At 38.8% G+C, this 21,717-nt stretch overlaps 1 protein-coding gene across 7 annotated transcripts in view; it reads left to right on the forward strand.

Annotated features, from left to right (window-relative positions):
- The window catches only part of Erbin (erbb2 interacting protein), a 111,542-nt gene that overhangs the window by 12,994 nt on the left and 76,831 nt on the right, over window positions 1–21,717 (forward strand). For all 7 annotated transcript variants that reach the window (XM_057789402.1, XM_057789400.1, XM_057789397.1 and 4 more), the window contains exon 2: window positions 19,654–19,701. The gene's annotated coding sequence lies outside the window, so the exon portion shown is untranslated. The remainder of the gene's footprint in view (window positions 1–19,653; window positions 19,702–21,717) is intronic.

Here is a 21,717-nt window from a genome sequence, read left to right on the forward strand (position 1 = left end):
CATATACACAACGGACTACAACTTATCTGTAAAAATAAAATGAAATGTACTTAGTAAATGTGTGGAACTAGAAATATTATATCTAGTGAGATAGTGATGTGGGATATCTCTATATGCCTTGAGTATGTCTTATTACCATTGGTTAATAAAAAAGCTGACTTGGCCAATTACCAGGCAGAATAGAGCCAGGTGGGAAATTCTAGCAGAGATAGAGGGAGAAGGAAGGTGGAGTCTGTGAGACGCCAGCAACTGCCGAAGTGCAAGATGTGAGGTAACAAGCCATGAGCATCGTGGTAAAATATAAATGAATAGAAATGGGTTAATTTAAGATGTAAGAGCTAGCTAATAATAAGCCTGAACTAATTGGCTAAACAGTTTGTAATTAATATTATGCCTCAGAGTGGTTATTCAGGAACTGGCAGGCAGGAAAGGAACTTTCAGTTACAAGGTAACCCAGACCCAGAAAGACAAATGCTACATATTCTTTCATCTGCAGTTCTTAGCTCCAAACTTTCAGATGTGAATATGGAATCTGGAGTAATCACAGAAACCAGGAAAGTAAAAAGAGATCATGGGAGAAAATGGGTGATGCTAGAGAGGGGAATAATAGAACACAAATTGTGTGAAGGAGGACATGGGAAAATGGGCTGGGGCGTTAGGAAGGAGAAGGGGGGAGGGAGATCTCAGTACAAAAGAAAAAAGGGGAGGAGGGACAGACAACACTAAGGATGTTTGAAAAAGATATAACTAATCATATCCTATACTTACCTGAAGTTATAAAAAATACATATAAGTGTTTATGTGTCTTAAATGAAGTTATGCTGTTTGGGCTGACACTGCTCCCTCCCAGGACTATAGACTATCTAACAAGAACCCCAATACCAGGCATGAGAAACCTGATAGTGTTTTGAGTGAGAATGCACCCTCCTCCCCAGTCTTGTGCATGTGAACATTTGGTCCCCAGTTTGGTGGTACTGTTTGGGAAAGCAGTGTGTCTCTGGTGATAAACTTTGAAATTAAAAGCCTCATGCCACTTCTAGTTCACTCGTTGAGTGGTAGTGTGGTTGAGGATGTGAGTTCTCAGTTTTGTATTCCTGCCACTATGCCTGCTGTCTGTTTTCATGCCTTCTGCCGTGATAGACTCTTACCCCTCTGGAAACATTCATGTCTTGGTTTGCTTTCTATTGCTGTGATAAAACATTATGGTCAAAAGCCAATTGGGAAAAAAGGGTTTATTTCAGCTTACAGTTGTAGTCCATTATGAAGGGAAGTCAGATCAGGAACTGCCTGGAGACAAGAACTAAAGAAGCTTTGCGGTGAGGACCTGTGTGCTTTTTATTCTGTTTACAGTTCCATGGCAGCATTTGGTTTTTAATGGCTGCACAGAGAAACCCTGCCTCGAAAAACCAAACCAAGCAAAAAGCCCAAATCAGTCTTTCATTGTTTCATTGTTTTTACTTGACCTTGTGTGTGGGTATTCATTCTACCTAAGTATTTTTTTAGTGATCCTAAATTGAGGTCTCTGATCTCAATGAGGGAGCTACCTCATTAGAATGAGGTTTTAGGAATTATACAAGGGAAGTGCTCTTGACATATTAAGAAAGACACACAGTCTTACCATGATGTAACTTTGATCACTTGGTTAAGATAGTATCTGTCAAGTTTCTTCATTGTGAGATCATTATCTTTTTCCTTTCTATAATCAATTGTTAGAAGCAGCCCACTTTGAGGGAAATTGGGCCAACTAAACTAAGTTGGATCTCCTGGAGAGAACTAAGTGTTAAGACATATGTTAATATAAATATCAAGACATCATATAGATATTAAGGAAAAGATGTTTGGATACTTTGGAGATACTTCCTTCATAAAAGTTTGCCCAGTATGTTACCGTACTTCTGATTTAAAGTAGTTTGCATGTAAAAGAGACAATGGCATAGCCAGGAAGGTTTATATCACTAATCCAAAAAAATATGTTAGCAAGCCGGGCGGTGGTGGTGCACGCCTTTAATCCCAGCACTCGGGAGGCAGAGGCAGGCGGATCTCTGTGAGTTCGAGGCCAGCCTGGTCTACAAGAGCTAGTTCTAGGACAGGAACCAAAAGCTACGGAGAAACCCTGTCTCGAAAATCAAATAAATAAATAAATAAAAATAAAAAAATATGTTAGCAAATCAAATGTAGTCAGTTTAAACTTTTTGATCTATATGTTACCGAGTCTTGAGGTGTTTTGTTTTGTTTTGTTTCTTTTGAAATAGGCTGTTCATGTCCAAACTTTCCTTTAGTTTGCTGAAACAAGGTCTCTTACTGGGACCTGTGGCTCTTTGATATGGCTAAACTGGCTGTCCATAAGCTTCATGGCCCCCATCTCTTCCCTATGGCTGAGAACATAAGCATGTGCTACCATGTCTGGCTTTTTATGTGGGTTCTGGAAATCTAATGCAGATCATTGCTGCAGGGTCACACTACATTGACTGAACTATTTCCTTAAGTATTTTTATTATTTTTCATGTATGTGTGTGATTGTATCTTTTTTATGTGTGTTTGTGTACTAATGAGTGTATGTGAAGGTCAGAGGACAATCAGTGGGAGTTGTGTTCTCTACTTTGACCATGCTGGTTCTGGGGATTGAACTCAGTTCATCATCAGCATTGGCCTCAAGTACCTTTATCTGCTGAACCTCTTTCCAGCCCAGAAAGTGGAGATTTCAACATGACTGTGTGATCTACATACGCTGTTTCATGCCTTGTGATACTTCTCCTGTGTTAAAATTTTGGATGACATTTCACCATAGATGAAATTTGGATTTGTGAATCTATTTATTTATATCTTTTCTACTTACTTTATCCTATCACTTGGATTTCAGCGTTGAAAACTCTTGAGCACTGAGCCATATGTGGTGGTAGTTTATTCCTCTACTCTCAACATCCAAGAGGCCGAGACAGGAAGATTGCAGATTAACGACTATCTAGACTATATAGTGAGAATTTCTGTCTCTGTCTGCTTCTCAACTACATAGTGGGTCTTTTCTGTCTTTGTCTCTCTCACACACACACGGACACACATATCAGGAAGTCCTACCTTTGAGCTAAGTAAATTATTTTTCATTAAAAAGTACCAATATTAGACATTTGGTTGCGATGGAAAATTGACTAAGATACTTTATTTGAAATGAAAATCATAGGTAGTTTAATCTTCGAAACCACTTACAAGGTTAAGGATGGGGGAAGTAACCTATTCTACTAACTAGAACACGGAGTAGGTAGCAGTATTATTGTTGCAACCATATACTTTTCCATGATCACATTTAAAAAATGTCATTAAGTTTTTGGGGGGTGGGGTGGGGTGTCTAGACACAGTTTCTCTGTGTAGCCCTTCCTGTTCTGGAACTTACTCTGTAGACCAGGCTAGCCTTGAGCTCAGAGATCTCAGAGATCCATCTGCCTCCCAAGTGCTGGGTTAAAAGGCATGGGCCACCACCTCCCAGCTGTCATTAAGTATTTTAAAGGTGCATATCAGTATTCTGTAGAGAATTTGAAAAATTTGATGCCCACTCCTTCTGAAATTAAAAATACCTGAAGTAAGCAGTTCCACTCCCATCTGCCCAAGAGAACTGAAAACATGCATTTAAAATATGTTGGGAGCAGCTTGTATAGTTCCTAAGTGACTGAATTCAAATATTTAATTAAAAGATAGATAAATAAATTGAAGGAGATGCCACTCTGCAGTTAGAAAGAGCGAATTATTGACTAAACACAGATGAATTTCAAAAACATTGTTTAATGAAAGAAGCCAGACACAAGAGTATAATATTGTATGATTCTATTTACTACGAAATGTTAGACTCCAGCTCTAACATTAGATGTGAAGAGTGATTGCCTCTGGATAGTAGGGATGTTAACTGGATAGAGGATTTATGGAAAGGTTTTGGGTAATGAAAATGTCCTGAAACCCCAGTATAATTGTATATACGTTTAAGATGTGTTCATTTCATTGTATAGACATTTTGCCCCCCGAAAAAGGAAGGTGAAATGACTCGGTAGATAAAGACATTTGCCACCAAGCCTGACAACATGAGTTTTATTCCTGAAAGTTTTCCTTTGACCTCTGTGTGTCATGGCATGTCTTCTTCCACCAATAAATAAATGAATATAGTAAGAAGTTTTTAAAAATGAAACAAAAATATGTACATGTCTAGGTCCTGCTTGCCAGAGATTCTGATCTAATTTGTTTAGGTGATGGCTTAGGCATTGGATTCTAATGTACAGTCATAACTAAAAACTTTGAGTTCAGCTAGGCAGTGCTGGCATAAGCCTTTAATCCCAGCGCTCGGGAGGCAGGAGGATCTCTGTGAACTGGAGGCCAGCCTTTGGTGTTGTTTTTTCCCATTCTTTTCTCTTTTGGCTCTTTCTTCTTTGTGTGTGTAGGAGGGTCTGCTACTGCCTAGTCTTAGCTTGGCTTGTTTCTAGACAGCTTTTCTTTGCTTAAATTATCCCATCTACCTTTTGACTCTGGGTTTTTATCTTTCTCTATTTTTGTATACCTTTCTTCAGTTCTTGCTTCATTGCCAGCTGTGTGCCTGGCACCTGGAATCTCCCTCTCCTTCCTTTTCTCTTGCTCTTCCTCTCCGTGTTTTTCTGTTTATTTTTTCTGCCTGGTAGCACCACCTGTTTCTCTGTCCTGCCTAGCTATTGGCTGTTTAGCTCTTTATTAGATCAGGTGTTTCAGGCAATGTACTTGCTACACATCTAGACTGACACAGGTATGTTATATTGTCAAACTACAGGTAGACATTGCTGTTTATGATAAGATTTGCTGACAAAAATTTTGATAAATTAAAATTTTAAAACAAAACAAATCTTCATCTCTTAATTTACTGGATATTTACAGCTTATTAAAATAGTGTGCAAAAAGGGCTGGAGAGATGGCTCAGTGGTTAAGAGCATTGCCTGCTCTTCCAAAGGTCCTGAGTTCAATTCCCGGCAACCACATGGTGGCTCACAACCATCTGTAATGAGGTCTGGTGCCCTCTTCTGGCCTGCAGGCATATACACAGACAGAATATTGTACTCATAATAAATAAATAAATATTTAAAAAAATATTGTGCAAAAAGCAAAACAATCTACCCACTCCAAATATGACCATTGTATGGACTCCTTCATTACAGGACATCAATTAGTCAGGCCTCTGACTCATCCATTTACTATTATATCTGTGAGAACCACTTTCAGATGCGGTGTTTGCTGTGTTAGTTCCTTATTCTGCAAGGAATTGTTCTTTTCCATTTGAGTTAGAGAATGTGTGAAGATGAGTTTTAGGTATCTTTGCTGGGAAGGGCACTTTAAAATTTGAAAAATTTTTGTGTGTGTGTGTCTGTCTGTGTAGAGCAGTGGTTCTCAATTTTGCTAATGCTGCAACCCTTTAATACAGTTCTTCATGTTGTGGTGACCCCCCCACCACAATATTATTTTCATTGCTGCTTAGTAATTGTTATTTTCCTACTGTTATGAACTGACATGTAAATGTCTGTGTTTTCTGATGGTCTTAGGTGACTCCTGTGAAAGGGTCATTTGATCCCAAAGGATTGAGAACCACTGGTGTAGAGGTGTGTGCACATGTGAGTGCAGGTGCCCACAGAGTCGGAAGAGGCTCTCACATTCCTCGGAGCTGGAGTTGTGGGCCCCCAGATGACAGTGCTGAGAGCTAGAATCTGGAGGGCAGCGATTTCTCTCTATCCTCTGAGCCAAGGGGCACATGTCAACATTGAGAACAACCAGCCAATTTGGTATCAGGAGAGGTAATGCAGATGAATAGTGATGTCTGAGTTTTAAAGTCATGTGGGGGAACTGGAGAGGTGCCTCAAAGGTTAAGAGCCCTGGCTTCTCTTCCAGAGTTCCTGAGTTCAATTCCCAGCAACCACACAATGGCTCACAACCATTTGTAATGAGATCTAGTGCCTTCTTCTGGCCTGCAGGCATATGTGCAGGCAGAACATTGTATATATTATAAATAAATAAATCTTTAAAAAATAATAAATAAAGTCATGTGGTTGGGAGAACAGTTATGCATAATATATAAAAATGATACTGAAGAAACTCAACTGATTTTTCCATTTGAATGAAAAATCAGTGACTTCTCACTATTTTATATAAAATTTGATTAGAGCATAAATCTTGTTTCTGAGTTAATTACTACTTGGAGAATCCTACTGGGAGAATGGAGAAATTAAACTACTAGAAAAAATGTCATGTTCATCTGTAAAGCTTCAGAGTTTAAAATACAATTTACAGATGTATTTGTGTGTTTCTATTATGGACAGTCTGTGGACAACTTGAAGCAAATGTTAGAACTGAAGCAGTATGGCAGAGGAAGTTGTACACTTGCTTACTTTGATTCTGCTTAGGCTTCCATAACTTTAATGTGGCATAATGCATGAAGGTATATTTATATGGAAGCATGTTATAAATGCAGGTGTTTCATATTCATAGTTTTAGTTTTAATACCATAAATCATTTCCCCCATTTTAAGAGTTTATAGTAGCTGATTTAACTAGGGGCTCATGCATTCCAGGTGAGTGCTGTACTCCTGACTGTATTCTTAATTTCTATTTTAGTAATTTTTATCGAATTCTATAATTTTCTTCAAAAACAATTTATACTGATATTCAGAAGATAAACAATACTGAATTGGCAAAATGACTTGAATCATAAGAGATCTCTTATTTGCCACATTACTACTTTTATCTTTTTTGAAAGAGTTTCACCAAAAAATGCAAATCATTTTTAAATAAAATCAAATTGAAATTTTGTTGTTTGTTTGTAAATACAGTTTAGCATAAACAATATTCACCTGTAAAATAACATATTTCTTTTTTTAAAATAAGAATTTAATGCAAAAAATATTTTTAAAGCTTTTGATTAAACTGTAGAAGTGATGGCAACTTCCATGTACTCAGTTGCTTCCCACTTCTGAGATTCCTATGTTAATACTACTAAGTTAATAAAGTTTTTTAGTAATGACAGTCAGTGCACATAAAAAACTATTTCAGGGCCAGTAAGATGGTTCAGCAGATAGAAGCCCTTGCTATAGGAGCTTGATGACCCGAGTTTGATTTTTTTTGGAGTCCATGGTAAAGGAGAGAACCAGCTCTGAAAGTTATTCTCTGACCTCCACTAGTGTGCTGTTGCGTTTACTACACTCTTCGGATTGTGGGGGGATGTTAAAGAGCCCGTTTTAGAAGACTGTAAAAATATAATCCTTTGGATTAATACTAAAATTATTGTGATTCAGTAAGGGACAGCCTAAAACAGTTCTTTTTGTGTTTGTAAGCATGCATGTGGTGTATGTGTGTGTGTCCAGATATGTACCCCATTATGCACATGTGAAAGCAAAGTTTGGTTTAGATATCTTCCTCTATTGTTCTTTGTTGACAGAGGTTTCTGTCCTGTCCGGTCCCGCAGTTGTTCGGTCCCAAAGAAATACACAGAGGTCTACATTAATCATACTGGTTGGCCTATTAGCTCTGACTTTTTATTAACTCTTACATCCTACATTAACTCACAGTTCTTGTCTGTGTCAGCCACATGCCTTGGTACCTTTTATCAGCGAGGTATTCTTATCCTGCTTCCTCTGTGTCTGGGTGATGACTGTAGACTGAGTCTTTTCTCTTCTCAGAATTCTGTTCTCGTTGCCCTGCCTCTACTTTCTGCCTGATTGCACTGCCTATACTTCCTGCCTGGCTACTGGCCAATCAGTGTTTTATTAAAGCAATACAATTGATGAATATTTACAGGGTGCACGATCATTGTCCCACAGCAGTTCTCCATCTTATTTTTTTATAATTTATTGTTTTTAATTGAGCTATACATTTTTACCCACTCCCCTCCCTTCCTTTCCTCTCCCCTTTCACACTTTCCTCCTCCTGTCCCCCACGATCCCAATTTATTTAGGAGATCTTGTCTTTTTCTCCTTCGTAGGCGGATCCATGTATTTCTCTCTTAGGATCTTCTTTGTCTAGGTTCTCTGGGGTTGTGGACTGTATAGGCTGGTTATTCTTTGTTTTATGTTTAAGGGACATTTATGAGTGAACATATACATGTACATATTTGTCTTTCTGGGTCTGGGTTACCTCATTCAGTAAGTTTTTTTTGTAGTTCTGTGCATTTGCTTGCAAATTTTGAGGTGTCTTTGGAGTAGTACTCCATTGTGTAAATGTACCACATTTTCCTTACCTATTCTTCAGTTGAGGGGCATCTAAGTTGTTTCCAGGTTCTGGTTATCATGAAAAATGCTGCTATGAACATAATTGAGCAAACGTCTTGTGATATGATTGAGCATCCTTTGGGTATATGCCCAAGAGAGGTATTGCTGGGTCTTGAGGTAGATTGATTCCGAATTTTCTGAGAAATTTTTACACATTTAATGTCTTCTGTCACTCTCTGCCTGTTTCTTTGAAGCAGGGTTTTCCCCTGAACTGGAGCTCATGTTTTCTTGGCTAAAATGGAAGTCCAAAAGCCACAGTAATTCTCCTGTCTTTGTTCTGCACTCCAGGAGCTGGTGTTACTGGCGTTCAGGGAACACCCAGCTTGATACCTCTGTGAGAGGGTCTAAGCTCTGGTTCTCATGATTGTATGGCAAGCACTCTTAAACTGCTGGGCCAGAGCTCTAACTCCTTTACTGATTGTCTTGCTTATTTGTGTGGAATGTGTGATGTATTTGCATTCATATGTATGTTGATGCATACAGGACATCTTTAGGTTCAACTTGATCATTTCCCACCTTATTCATTGAGCTGAACAATAAAGCTTGGCTGAATAGCCAGCTTGCTCCAGGGATCTCCTGTTTGTACTTTCTTAGCATTGAAATTAAAAGCAGGCTACTACACCCACTTGGCATTTACATGGGTTCTGGTACAGAGCTAAGGGTGTTGAGTCTTTCAGTGTGGATGGAAGAATAGAGACAGTGGTTTAAAAAGTAATTGATGCTTTTTATATTAAATTTTTCATGTATTTGAAATTTTTTCCAATTTTAAATTCAAAAGCTTGGGTATAAAGCTATCAGTGTAACTGACCCCGCCTCTTTTTTTTTTTTTTTTTTTATCAAATAAGCAGAAACTAGAAAAAATGGGATTATATGAAGGACATAATTGGTCTTGTGAGCACTCAAGGTCTAGAAAGCAGTTAGTTTCAGGAAGAAATTAGAACTAATAATTAGAAAGTATTCAGGAATTAATGTGCATCTTGTCTTATATTTTTCTTCAGCGAGAGTGTTCTGATTCTTTGCAGTTTCTTCCACAGGAGCTGTCTTTTGTTCTTTACATGTTATGGAGAGAGAAGATGGTTGATTAGCTTCTCTAGTCGGCCACAGTATTGCTGCTATGTAGTTCTACGAGGGATCTGGGAACCATTCATTCAGTTTATTCTTTTCTCTCTCCCCTCTTTCCTCCTCTTTCATTCCCTTCTCTCTTCCCTTCTTTTCTCTTTCCAGCAGCACTGGGAATTTAATGTAGGGCTTCACACATTTTAGGCAAGTGCTCTAAGCTAGGTTTCTGGATTAGAGTACTACTCTGCGGTAAAAAACAGTGACTTCTTGAATTTTGCATGCAAATGGATGGAAATAGAAAACACTATCCTAAGTGAGGTAACCCAGACCCAAAAAGAAGATCATGGGATGTACTCACTCATAATTGGTTTCTAGCCATAGATAGGGGCCACTCAGTCTATAATTTGTGATCCTAAAGAAGCTAAATAAGAGGGTGAACCCAAGGAAAAACATATAGTTCTCCTCCTGGATATGGGAAGTAGACAAGATTGCCGGGCAAAAAATTGGAATCTTGGGGGTGGGGTGGGATGGGGGTAAGGGGAAATGGGGAGAGAAAAGTGAGAAGGAGAGGATGAGGGGATGATTGGGGATAAAGAAGGTTGGATGGGGAGCAGGGAAGCACATATCTTAGTTAAGGGAACCACCTAAGGGTTGGCAAGAGACTTGAACCTGGAGTGGCTACCAGGTGTCCAGGGCAATGTCCCCAGTTAGTTCCTTGGGGCAGCTGAGGATAGGGAACCTGAAATGACCCTATCTTATAGCCATAGTGATGGATATCTTGCATATCACCATAGAACCTTCATCTAGCAATGGATGAAGATAGAGACAGAGACCCACACTGGAGCACCGGACTGAGCTCCCAAGGTCCCATTGAGGAGCAGAAGGAGGGAGAACATGAGCAAGGAAGTCAGGACCACAAAGGGTGCACCCACCCACTGAGACAGTGGGGCTGATCTATTGGGAGCTCACCAAGGCCAGCTGGACTGTGACTGAAAAAGCATGGGATAAAACCGGACTCTCTGAACATGGCGGACAATGAGAGCTGATGAGAGGCCAAGGAGAATGGCATGGGGTTTTGATCCTACTTCATGTTCTGGCTTTGTGGGAGCCTAGCCAGTTTGGATGTTCACCTTCCTAGACCTGGATGGAGGGGGAAGGACCTTGGACTTTCCACAGGGCAGGGAACCCTGACTGCTCTTCGGACTGGAGAGGAAGGAGAAGAGGAGTGGGGGGAGGGAAATGGGAGGCAGGGAGGAGGCGGAAAATTTTTTTTCAAAAAAAAAAAAAATAAAAAAAATTTTTTTGCTTTAGACAGTACTGTTAACTTATGATGGCGCAAGTCATAAACAATCCCACACCAGTTTGGAATTGTGATTAATAGGGTGGTATTTATTTAAAGGGGAATAAACTTACAGATCACCGTCCCAGACAATAGCCCTCTGTGCACGCAGTTAGGAAGAAGTCTAGTCGCCTGAACCGGAGCAGGAAGTAAGGAGAGAGAGGAGGGAAGTAGCCGCTTTTTTTTAAAGGGAAAGAGACCACGCCCCATTGGGCTGGTATCTCGGCGGCTATTGGCTGGAGGAGCGGAAGGACCTCCTGCAACAAACTTACTTCTTGATCCCATACTTGTTTTGTAGCCCAGTCTAGTCTTGAACTTGGGTTCTTTCTGCTTGTTTCCCAAGTACCTGAGCCTGTGCCTATTATTCTTTGTCTTAATCATTTTAGTCCCCTTATTAAATGGGGCTGTTGGGTGGAGAGTTAAATGTGCAAGTCTGAGTTTAGAAAAGGACTCACTTTAGTGCAACTGTCATTGCTTGTGGACTGCATTCTCTTAGTTCACCCTTGACTCAGTCATGGGACTTGATACTATGAGAAATCAAGCTTACCTGAGGCTGGACTTCCTGTCTCAAACAGGCTTTTTTTTTTTTTTTTTTTTTTTTTTTTTTGCCTCAGTGACTTTGCTATGGGAAGCCTGAATTAGAAAGCAAGGAGGTGGTAGTAAGGAAGAGTTAAAGTCCATAGAAGCAGTTCTGCTCCTGTCTCCCCACACTGAGAAGAGCAGTAGATAAAAGCTTCTCATTCCATAGGTAGAGAGTTCAGAGTAGCCTTGTGTTTTTCTATGCAGGCTTAAGGGGAACAAGCCCCTGTTCCATCACATGGAAGATTTTGATAATATATGATTCCTTGTATTGGGATTTACTCTATCCCTGCCTTACTTTTCTTGCTCTGCCAGCTGATTTCTCAAACACTAATCTTTACATGTTCTAGTTTTAGCCAATTTGAAGGACAAGTTGGAACCCAAACAAAGACAGCATTCACTTGTATTTATTAGGTTATTTTTCAATTAAATTACTTTTGACTGATACACAAAAACATACAGTTGTGCATATTAATGGAGTAATATGGTATTCTGATGTGGCAACACTGAATTATTGTTAAGTCATGTTAAACATATCTGTCTCCAAACATTTATAATTTCATTAGAGTTAAAACCTAAAAAAAAAAAAAAAAAAGCTGGGCGGTGGTGGTGCAGGCCTTTAATCCCAGCACTCAGGAGGCAGAGGCAGACAGATCTCTGTGAGTTCTAGGCCAGCCTGGTCTACAAGAACTAATTCCAGAACAGGCCCCCCAAAAGCTACAGAGAAAAACAAAAACAACAATAACAACAAAAAAACCTAAAAAATTTTCATAGCTTCGTGAGTACTTAGTGGTGCGGGAGAATTGTCTGTATTCTGTCAATCGTGTTTTAAATAAAAGCTGATTGGCCAGGCAGGTAGTACAGGTGGTAAAACCAGACAGGAAGTAGAAATGATGCAATGAGAACAGGAGAATTCTGGGAAGGAGGAAGTTGATTTCTCCCACTCCTGCCCAGACCACCGAAGCAGCAGGATGTGATCTGCCCACTGATAAAGGTACTGAGCCACATGGCTAACATAGATCAGAATAATGGGTTAATATAAGCTACACGAACTAATAAGTAGCCTGACCTAATGGACCATTCAGCTTTATAACTTATAGAGATCTCTGTGTGATTTTCCTTGGGGCTAAACAGTTGTGGGGTACTAGGCAGGACAGAAAACCCCAACAAGCAGGCCCCGATAATGTTACAACTTACTATTTAGAAAATAAATAATCCAAACCTTGAAATTGAGCAATTATTCTGGTCAGGTTTGAGTATATGTAAAAGAGAAATAAGATTTGTGTTATGTGTTAAGAGGTTGATTTTAAAGAGGATCAATCAACAAGCAAAGGAGACTTTGGCATGCTCAGGTGTAGTAACAGAACTAGGCTGTGTGAATAGTTTTAATAGAAATGATAAGACAAAATGTGATTGAGGTTGGATTAAGAACAATTGAGTGGCAGTGGTGTACACCTTTAATTCTAGCACTCAGGAGCCAGAGGCAGATGGATGATATCTGTGAGTTTGAGGCCAGCCTGGTCTATAAGAGTTAGTTCCAGGACTGCTAAGACAGAGAAGCCCTGTCTTGGGAAAAACAAAAACAAACAACTGGGGACTAGAGAGTGGGGAGATGGCTCAATGGCAGAGTGCTTACTGTTGTTCTAAAGGATGTGAGTTCAGTTCCCAGCACCCACATTGAGTATCTCACAGCTGCCTGTAATTCAGGCTACAGGAAATCTGATACCCTCTTTGGGCCTCTCTGGCCTCTGCAGGCATGCAGACACACATGGCACATATACATATGTACATGCACATATCCTTTTAAAAAATAAAAATTTTAAAAAAGTATGATGGAAAGAATAAATGAAGATAGTAAATGTAGACAACTTCTTGAGGGATTTTGCTGTAAAGAGGAGCAGGATAAAGGTCTGAAGATAACGTAACAGAGTTGTTTTTGAAAGAGATTCTTTTTTAAGATGGAAGGGAAAATATGTTTTATTTATGTTGCATATGATCAAACTCTTTTTGTCAATTACAATTTAATCTGTTAATTTAAATATGGTACTGAAGCACAAATCCCTAATCCAAGGTCTTATGAATGCTGAGCCTAAGATCTGCACCTGAGCTAATTCTCCTGGCTCTCTTTAAAAGTACTTCCAGTTATCGCTGGGATGATAGTCTTAACATTGCTCATGATTTTAATATAGTCATCTGGTTTTATTCTCATTGACTCTTCCTAAATCATGTTTGATGAATCTTAGAAGTGAAAACAGTTCTTACAAGTTACTAACAGAAACAAAGAAGATTAAGAATTACTTTGGTGTTGGGAGGAGGCCACTTGTTTGTCCCTGCCACCTTGAACCTAAATAATCACACAGAAACCATATTATTTAAATCACTGCTTGGCCCATTAACTCTGGCTTCTTATTTGCTAACTCTTACATCTTAACACATCTCCATTAATTTGTGCATCACCACGAGGTCATGGCCTACCTGCAAAGTTTCAGGACATCTGTCTCTGGCAATGGCTCCATGACTTCTCTATACTCTGCCATTCTTTCTCCCAGCATTCAGTTCTGTCTTCCCCGCCTACCTCTGCTCCACTCTGCCATAGGCTCAAGCCAGCTTCTTTATTAACCAGTCATTTTCACAGCATACAGAGGGGAATCCTACATCACTTTGGCATAAATTTAAACACTAGAAAGTAAAGAAAATTGAAGGCATTTACATAAAGAATCCTGCTGCAGGATTCTTACTTATGGAGAATAAGCTAATGTCAAGACTGTAGGAGAAGGCCATGATTAAACATCTTTCCCATGGTAAAGCATTCACTTTGTGAATACACATTTGCAATAACATTGAATAAAATGTCTCTCTGTCTAGTTGTTGTCAACTGGATGCTGAAAATTCAGTCAGCTCTGATAGGAACAGGTGTACTGTTTCTCCTCCCTAAGTTTGAGCTGTTTACTCCCATTTATGCTTTAGGGTTATAGAATGCTCTGTTACAACCCTTTAGTAGCTAATTTGCTTTGAGATAGTCAGTATCGTAATTGTAGAATGAAAGACTTTGGAAAGTAATTGGAAGGTCTTTTGTGCCTTAAAGTATATCAATCCTCCTAAATTGAGGTGGAGAATTCCACAGATTCTTCTTCTTGTCAGAGTAAGCCAGATAGTATTTCTCCCATTAGAGTATTTTTTTTCTGTAAATTGAACTATTTCATTTGTACTGAACATCTATATGGAGATTTTGACTTCTAATTAGGCTATAGTAAGATACAAAAGAGCATTGGTTACTAATATCAGGAAAAACCTAAAAAAACAAAAAATGTAAATCACAGGTACAAAAAGTAGATCTAGAAAAAAATTAATGGACTTAGGACCAGAAGGATGGCTTAGTGGGGTAAGAGCACTAGCCATTCTTCCAGAGGACCTGGAGATTGAGCCCAGGGCCTCATGAATGCAAAGCAAGCTCTGTCTTTGAGCAATATGCATCCCCCACTCTGGGTGAATTTTAGCCAGCTAGTTACAAGGTTTCGCCAAGGGTTTATTTTGTTGTGATTCTCCCCCTCCCTTTTTCTTTAGTAACTCTTAATGGTTTTGCTAGTGCAATTTATGGATGGCTATCCATATCCTATTTATAAAGTTTATAATGGGTTGGAGAGGTGGCTCAATAATTAAAATCAAAAACTGATTAAAAGTGCTTTTGCAGAGGACTGGGTTCTGTTTATAGCACACACATGGGGCAGCTCACAAGCACATACGACTCCAGTTCTTGGGGGATCCAGCCCTCTCTTGCATCCATGGGCATCTGCATGTACATGGCACACATAACTTACTCAGGCATACACTGCATATACTTAATAAAAAAATAAATCAAAAAGGTCTTTTTCTTTCTTAAAAAAGGTTTATAATTGGCTTCTCTTGTCCAGAGCATGTATATATTTGAATATGACACAATGACACTCACTGCTTTGTACCACTAATTTGTGTTCTTTAACTAGATTTTTTTTCTTTGCCTCCAAACTCACTGTGTATCTTTTGATTCATATTCTGTTTTGCCAACTGGTTTTTTTTTTTTTTTTTATAATCCTGTTTTAAATAAAACTGCCTGGTTGTGTTTTGAATTTCCAGTTTTGCCCCCTTTCTTCTTCTTTGGTGTTGGTCATTGAACATAGGGCTTTATGCGGGCTAGCAGATGCTCTACCACTGAACTAGGGCTACCACCTTCTTTCTTAAATGCCTCCCCCAACATTTATTTTTCCAGTAAAAGTGATTTTGTTGAGATACTCAGAAATTGTTGTTTTTGACAGATTTTGTTACTCCATCTACCTTGAAACATTTCTCATTTTGCTTTTACGCAATCACACTTTTGCCTATGTTGTCGGGGTTTCTGCCCTACCCAGTTCCTGCAATCATTAAGTCCCAAAGAAAATCACATAGAGGTCTACATTAGTTATAAACTGATTGGCCTATTAGCTCAGGCTTCTTATTCTTATAACTTATATTAACCCATTATTCTTGTCTATGTTAGCCACATGGCTTGGTACCATTTTCAGTGAGGCAGTCACATCTTGCTTCTTCTGTGGCAGGGTCACAACTGCTGAAAGAGCTTCCTTCTTCCCAGAAATTTGTTCTCATTCATCCCCTCCCCACTTCCTGTCCGGTTGTCCCGCCCATACTTCCTGCCTGGCTACTGGCCAGTCAGCGTTTATTTAAAATATAATTGACAGAATATAGACATTTGTCCCACACCATGCCTGGAATGCAGTGTTGTCTTGCCCGAGTTGACCATACTTCAGAGTCCTTGGCTGGTTCTTTTTCTTGACATGTATAGTATCATAGTGTTGTGGAACTCAGTTATGACCCTCTTTTCTGTCTGTCCTCATAGTCCTGATAATCTCATCTCATTTTTTGCTGTTTTAAGGAATAACTATAAGTAAATGTCTTGCAAATTTATATCCTTAGCATGAGTCTTTTCCTTATATCTCTGAATGCCTATATCTGGTTATCAGCTTTGGGTCATATTCATGTATCTCTAAGGTACTTTAGGCCCAACTTTTTAAATAACAGATACCTCATCTCTCTTATATCCAAGGACTGATGTGATCTTTGCCATTTTAGGTTACAGCAAGCTCCATTCTACCAGCTTATACTGCCACATCTGGACAAACACTGAATGATAAGATTTAGTGACTATCTTTTTTTGTCTGTTTTTCAAGACAAGGTTTCTCTGTAGCTTTTTGTAGTCTGTCCTGGAACTCCCTTTGTAGACCAGGATGCCCTCAAAACTCATAGAGATCCGCCTGCACCTGCCTCCTGAGTGTTTTAAAGGCATGTGCCACACCGCCCAACCCATCTTGGTTAGCTTATCCATAAAGGTATTGTATGTCAGTGGCATGCAGTATATGAAGGTTAAATAATTCATACCTAAACCATTTGCACAGAGATTAAATAGCTTTATTTGATGAGAGCAATTGTAAAATTAGAGAACATACTATGGATATCTTCTGTTGGTCTTTTTTCTTTTTTTTATTTGCATTAAAATTTTTTTTGATTGTATTCTTCATTGATCCTTTGGTCCTACTTCCCACTCTCTCTGGTCATCTTCCTGTTCTTACATAGTGTCCCTTCTTGTGTGTGTGTGTGTGTGTGTGTGTGTGTGTGTGTGGTTGTGTGCACATGGCAGAGATTAGAGGACAGCCTTGTGTGTTGGTCCTCCTTGTCTTTCTACCTTGTTTCAAAATAGGGTCTCCTTGTGGCTGCTTATGCAGACTAGCTGGGTGGAGAGCTTCTGGGAATATTCCACTTCTGTCTCCCATCTCCCCCATGGTGAGAATGGTATAGATGCGTGTGCTACTGCATGTTCTTTATGTGGATTCTAGGGCTCTGAACTCCCAATCAGGCTCTTGCTGTAAAGTCTTGTACCCATCAAGCCATTTCCCCCACCCCACTTTATTTATTTGAGAATGTTTTGTTCTATGGTTATAGCTGATGACCTGGAACTTGCTATGTAGACCAGGATGGAATTGAATTTGGGATTCATCTTTCTTCCTTCTGAATTTGGGGATTACAGGCTTAAATCATCATGCTTGATTTACCTCTGTACTTTTGTGGGTTTTTTTAATTCTAGATTCTGTAGATGAAAGAAAACAGGCAGTGTTGGGGATTTAGATTGTGTTACTTAATCATCTTTTGCTGCATTTGGTGTCTGACAGTTGTTTAAGCAAATAGATTAGTTTCAGGATATATTGAGAAATCTAGAAATGGTATTGGTTTAGCTACTCAGCTCATTTTGTATTTCTACTTGATATTTGATAAGGCTTATTTATGAACAGACTTTAATTCTTTTATTCATTGACTTCTGGTACTAAGATGATTTTTGCAACTCTAGTCATTATGTGATGATTCAAGAGTAGGAAAATGAAGGACTAAAACTGTTGTTTAGCCACAAAGTCACTGAATATTGTATGTCATTGATTTTACTTATGTCCTCTTTCTATGTCCACCTCTTTTAGTCTAGAACGCTCAACCCACTTAACATTAGTGCACTGAATAGTGGAGATTCTTAAGAGCAGTAATAAATTCTTTTTTTTTTTTTTTTTTTTTGCAAGTTATCCCTAGTAAGTTTATTTTAGTTATTTGAGGAAGAAGACTGATAGCCTGGCAATTTTTCAATTTCTTTAAAAAGCCCCTTTAATGCTTGAAGAGCTTCCTACAAGAGATGTTCTGCCTGAGAAGGTCCGATGTCTTTAAATGGTTATGCTTCTTTCTCCTCCATTGAGACTTTTTTTTATTATTATTAAAAATTTCCACCTCCTCCCATTTCCCTCTCCCTCCTCCCACTCCCCTCCCCTTCCTCTCCAGTCCAAAGAGCAGTCAGGGTTCCCTGCCCTGTGGGAAGTCCAAGGTCCTCCCCCCTCTATCCAGGTCTAGGAAGGTGAGCATCCAAACAGACTAGGCTCCCACAAAGCCAGTACATGCAGTAGAATCATTCTTTAAGCTATTAGCAGTACTCATTGCATAGAACCTGAAGTCTGCTAAATTGAAATATAGTTGGTGATTGGAATTTATTTGTATGGGAAAAAATTATTATTTTTCAGTAAGCTCAAATGACATTTTAGTGAAAAAATAATTTGCTTTGTTTTGGTTTTTTGAGACAGGGGTATTGTACACTGTAGCCGTGACTGATCTGGAACTCACTATGTAGACCAAACACTGGCTTCAAACTTTGAACTCACAGAGATCTGACTCTTCCTCCTGAGTACTAGGATTAGGCATGTGCTATGTCACCTAGGCATGCATATCACTTGGGCATTTATTTTGATAGATGAAGGCTCCCAATAGTTTATAAATATATGAACAATTTTATTTAAGAAACTAGCCATTTCCTTAGAAATAAGCAAATTTGTGCATACAGATATGCCCATGTATTTTTAAGAAGCAGTAGCAGTCTTGGTAGATACGTCTTTGTTGCCTGGTCCAGGAGGCTGTTGAGATGGGAACTTCCTCCAGCTGGGAATGAAGCCTTGTCTAAGCATCACCTGAACTGGAACTCTTAGCTCTAGAAGATACAAGCTTGACAACAGGTTAAAATGCAGGGACCAAAAGTAAGATGACTGCTAGTGGTCCTAGAAGTGTAAGCAGCCTGGACAAGTATAACCATTGCTTTTAAAGTCCGCCAATGAAAACCTCCATTTGTTCCTTGTTCCTTAAGTCACTTGCACATTTGATGCTGTTTGGGAGATTTTGTTTTATATGTCTAGATTTATGGATATAAAAGCAGCAGTCTTATTTAGTCTTACACAGTTTCTTATACAATAGCCGCAAATCAAAGACTTAGATTTTGAAGCACAGTTTCTGCAAATAAATTTAACTCTTATTTGTATAATAAAAGTTCTTGGATGTATTAAGTTTCATCCAAATAAAAACAGTTGGTGAGTTATAGGAATAGTCTTTGAGCTGTAAAAGAAAAGCAGAGCAGTAGGCCTGACAGAAGAAAATAGTTGTTTTCTTGTATCACAGGAAATCTTGTGTTTTATAAAATCCCAGGAAGCAAGAGAAGAGTCAAGATAGGAGACATACTTAGATATGGTCACTTAGTGTGTACCAGTAGCCCACTTGTGTTCTGGGAGTTCTTTTTTGGCTGGCCAAAGCTCGTTAATTGAATGATGGCCTGTTTTGGTCTTTAGGAATACTAGGTATCCTGTCAGTAAAAAGTGAGAACTGTTGGCCCGATGTGGTTACGTATCTGGGAAGGCTGCCAAGTCCACTACAGCTGATGTGTTGGTTTTTGTATTTGATTATATTTTCAGTTTATGGTGATCAGCATTATTTTAAAATTTCAGTTTAGCTTTTGTTGTAAATTACGAATTAGGAAAGATGGTCCTTAGTTATAAAAATATATTTTTATTGTTAATTTTTTTTTTGCTTTTTATAGAATGTTGGCTCAATTAAGAAACATCAGGGAGATAAATTCAACCCAGTGGTAAGTAGAATTTCTTTTTTGTTTGATTTGATTCTTTTTCCATCCCCCCCTGCACCTCCTTCATTTATCAAGCTCTGGCTGGCTTGAAACTCAATATGGAAACCAGGTTGGCATCAAAGAGATCTATTCCTACTTCCCAAGTGCTGGGGTTAAAGGCATGAACCACCGTGCTTGGCTAGATTTAGTTTTTGTTAGAAAGTTGTCAGTTTCTTATGCTTCTTTTCTGGGTTAACTACTTTTTTCATTTGTGATTAGAAGATTCTTAACTCCAAACCTGGTGGTGGTGGCACACACCTTTAATATCAGCACTCAGGAGGCAGAGGCAGGTGGATCTCTGTGAGTTCGAGGCCAGCCTGGTCTACAAGAGCTAGTTCCAGGACAGGATCTAAAACTACAGAGAAACCCAGTCTTGGGGGAGGGGGGAGGAAGATTCTTAACTCCATTGTCACCTCTGGTTTATGTAGTAGCTTTTCCTAAAATTCTCATTAGCAGTCCATCAATTTAATTGTGCATCACTTCTATTCAGTCTGGTTTGGTTGTCTTCCTTGAGGGTAACTGTCTTGTCTTATGCATTATGCCTTGTATTATTATTGCATTAGGTAATTTTGCTTTCTGTTTATACCTTTCTCTCAAGGATTAAAGTCTCTTTAGTTTTTCTTTTAAATTAGTTAGCAACTTTCATTCCATACTGTCTTATCTTTAGACCTATGTAGAATTCAGATCTCTTTTTGATATTGGCTTTGTGCTCACTCAGTTCTGTTTGAGGACTGAGAGTCTGACATAATGGCAAATGCTTGCAATCTTCTTGTGTTTGTGTTTGTTTGTTTTCTCGAGATAGGGTTTCACTGTAGCTTTGGTGCCTGTCCTGGAACTCACTCTATAGTCCAGGCTGACCTTGAACTCACAGAGATCTGTCCACCGTGCTGGGATTAAAGGCATGTGCCACCATGGACACTCAATTGACTCCAAGAGGCCAACCTGAGTCAGAATGAGGCCTTGTCTCAAACAAAACAAAAAAGACAGAAAGAAAAAAAAGTCTGAATTTAATCTGATGTTTGAATTGCTCTTTGTAGCTTTCATTCACAAGAGTTTCCTTTGAATGTGCACTCTGTAGCTTCCTAGAGCAAAGCACACATTTATTCTTTCTTTTCTGAACTAATTGTCCTGCTATATTTTTTTTATCTATTTGCTCTGTGAAGGAAGATCTTAGGGACATTCAATTTAACAATTACTTTATAAATTACCCTGTACCTCAAGTGGCCTACATCATATCCAAAATAAATATGCTTTCTTTCAGAATTAACACATATCAGGTAATAACATTTCATGCCATTCATTTATTATATTCCTAACTCTGGAATGGTTTCTGGAACATAAATTTATTTTAAGTCATATCATTCAAGTTCTTACACACTGTCAGATTGTATGTCCAGATGTATTTGTTAACATGTAGTTGGTGAGAGTCCCTGTTGAGTCCCTGCAGTGGCTCTGTGCAGTTGACGTTTCTGTAATGGTAGAAATGGTTTCATTCACTTTGGTATCCCTCGTATGATGTGGCATTTGAGCGTTTGAACTAAAATGGAATAAAGTAATAGATTTTAGATTTTATTTGATTTAATATTACGTTTAAATAGCACATGTGTCTACTGGCTACCATACTGGATAGAACAGATAGCAGGTTCTTAAATGGCCTGACTCAATGTCAATTTAAATGAGAAATCTTTTATCTATTTTGAGGATTCAATTTTTTTAATTTAATATAATTTCTTTATTGATTCTGTGGGAATTGCACATCATTCCACTTGTTTTCTAGTCTCTCCATATTTGCCCTCACCCTTGCAGCATTTCCCCACCACCCAAGAAAGTTTTTAAAAATTTCAAAACAAACAAACTCACTTTGGTTCTCTGTCTTTCTTGCCTATCCAACACCTCTTTATTCATTTTAGTGGCATTGGGAGTCGCAATGTGTCACGCAATATATTTTTGTTCTATCAGCTTTACTTTCAAATGTTCATT

This window comes from Chionomys nivalis, chromosome 15 (genome assembly GCF_950005125.1).
Source record: "Chionomys nivalis chromosome 15, mChiNiv1.1, whole genome shotgun sequence".
NCBI classification, from domain to species: Eukaryota; Metazoa; Chordata; class Mammalia; order Rodentia; family Cricetidae; genus Chionomys; species Chionomys nivalis.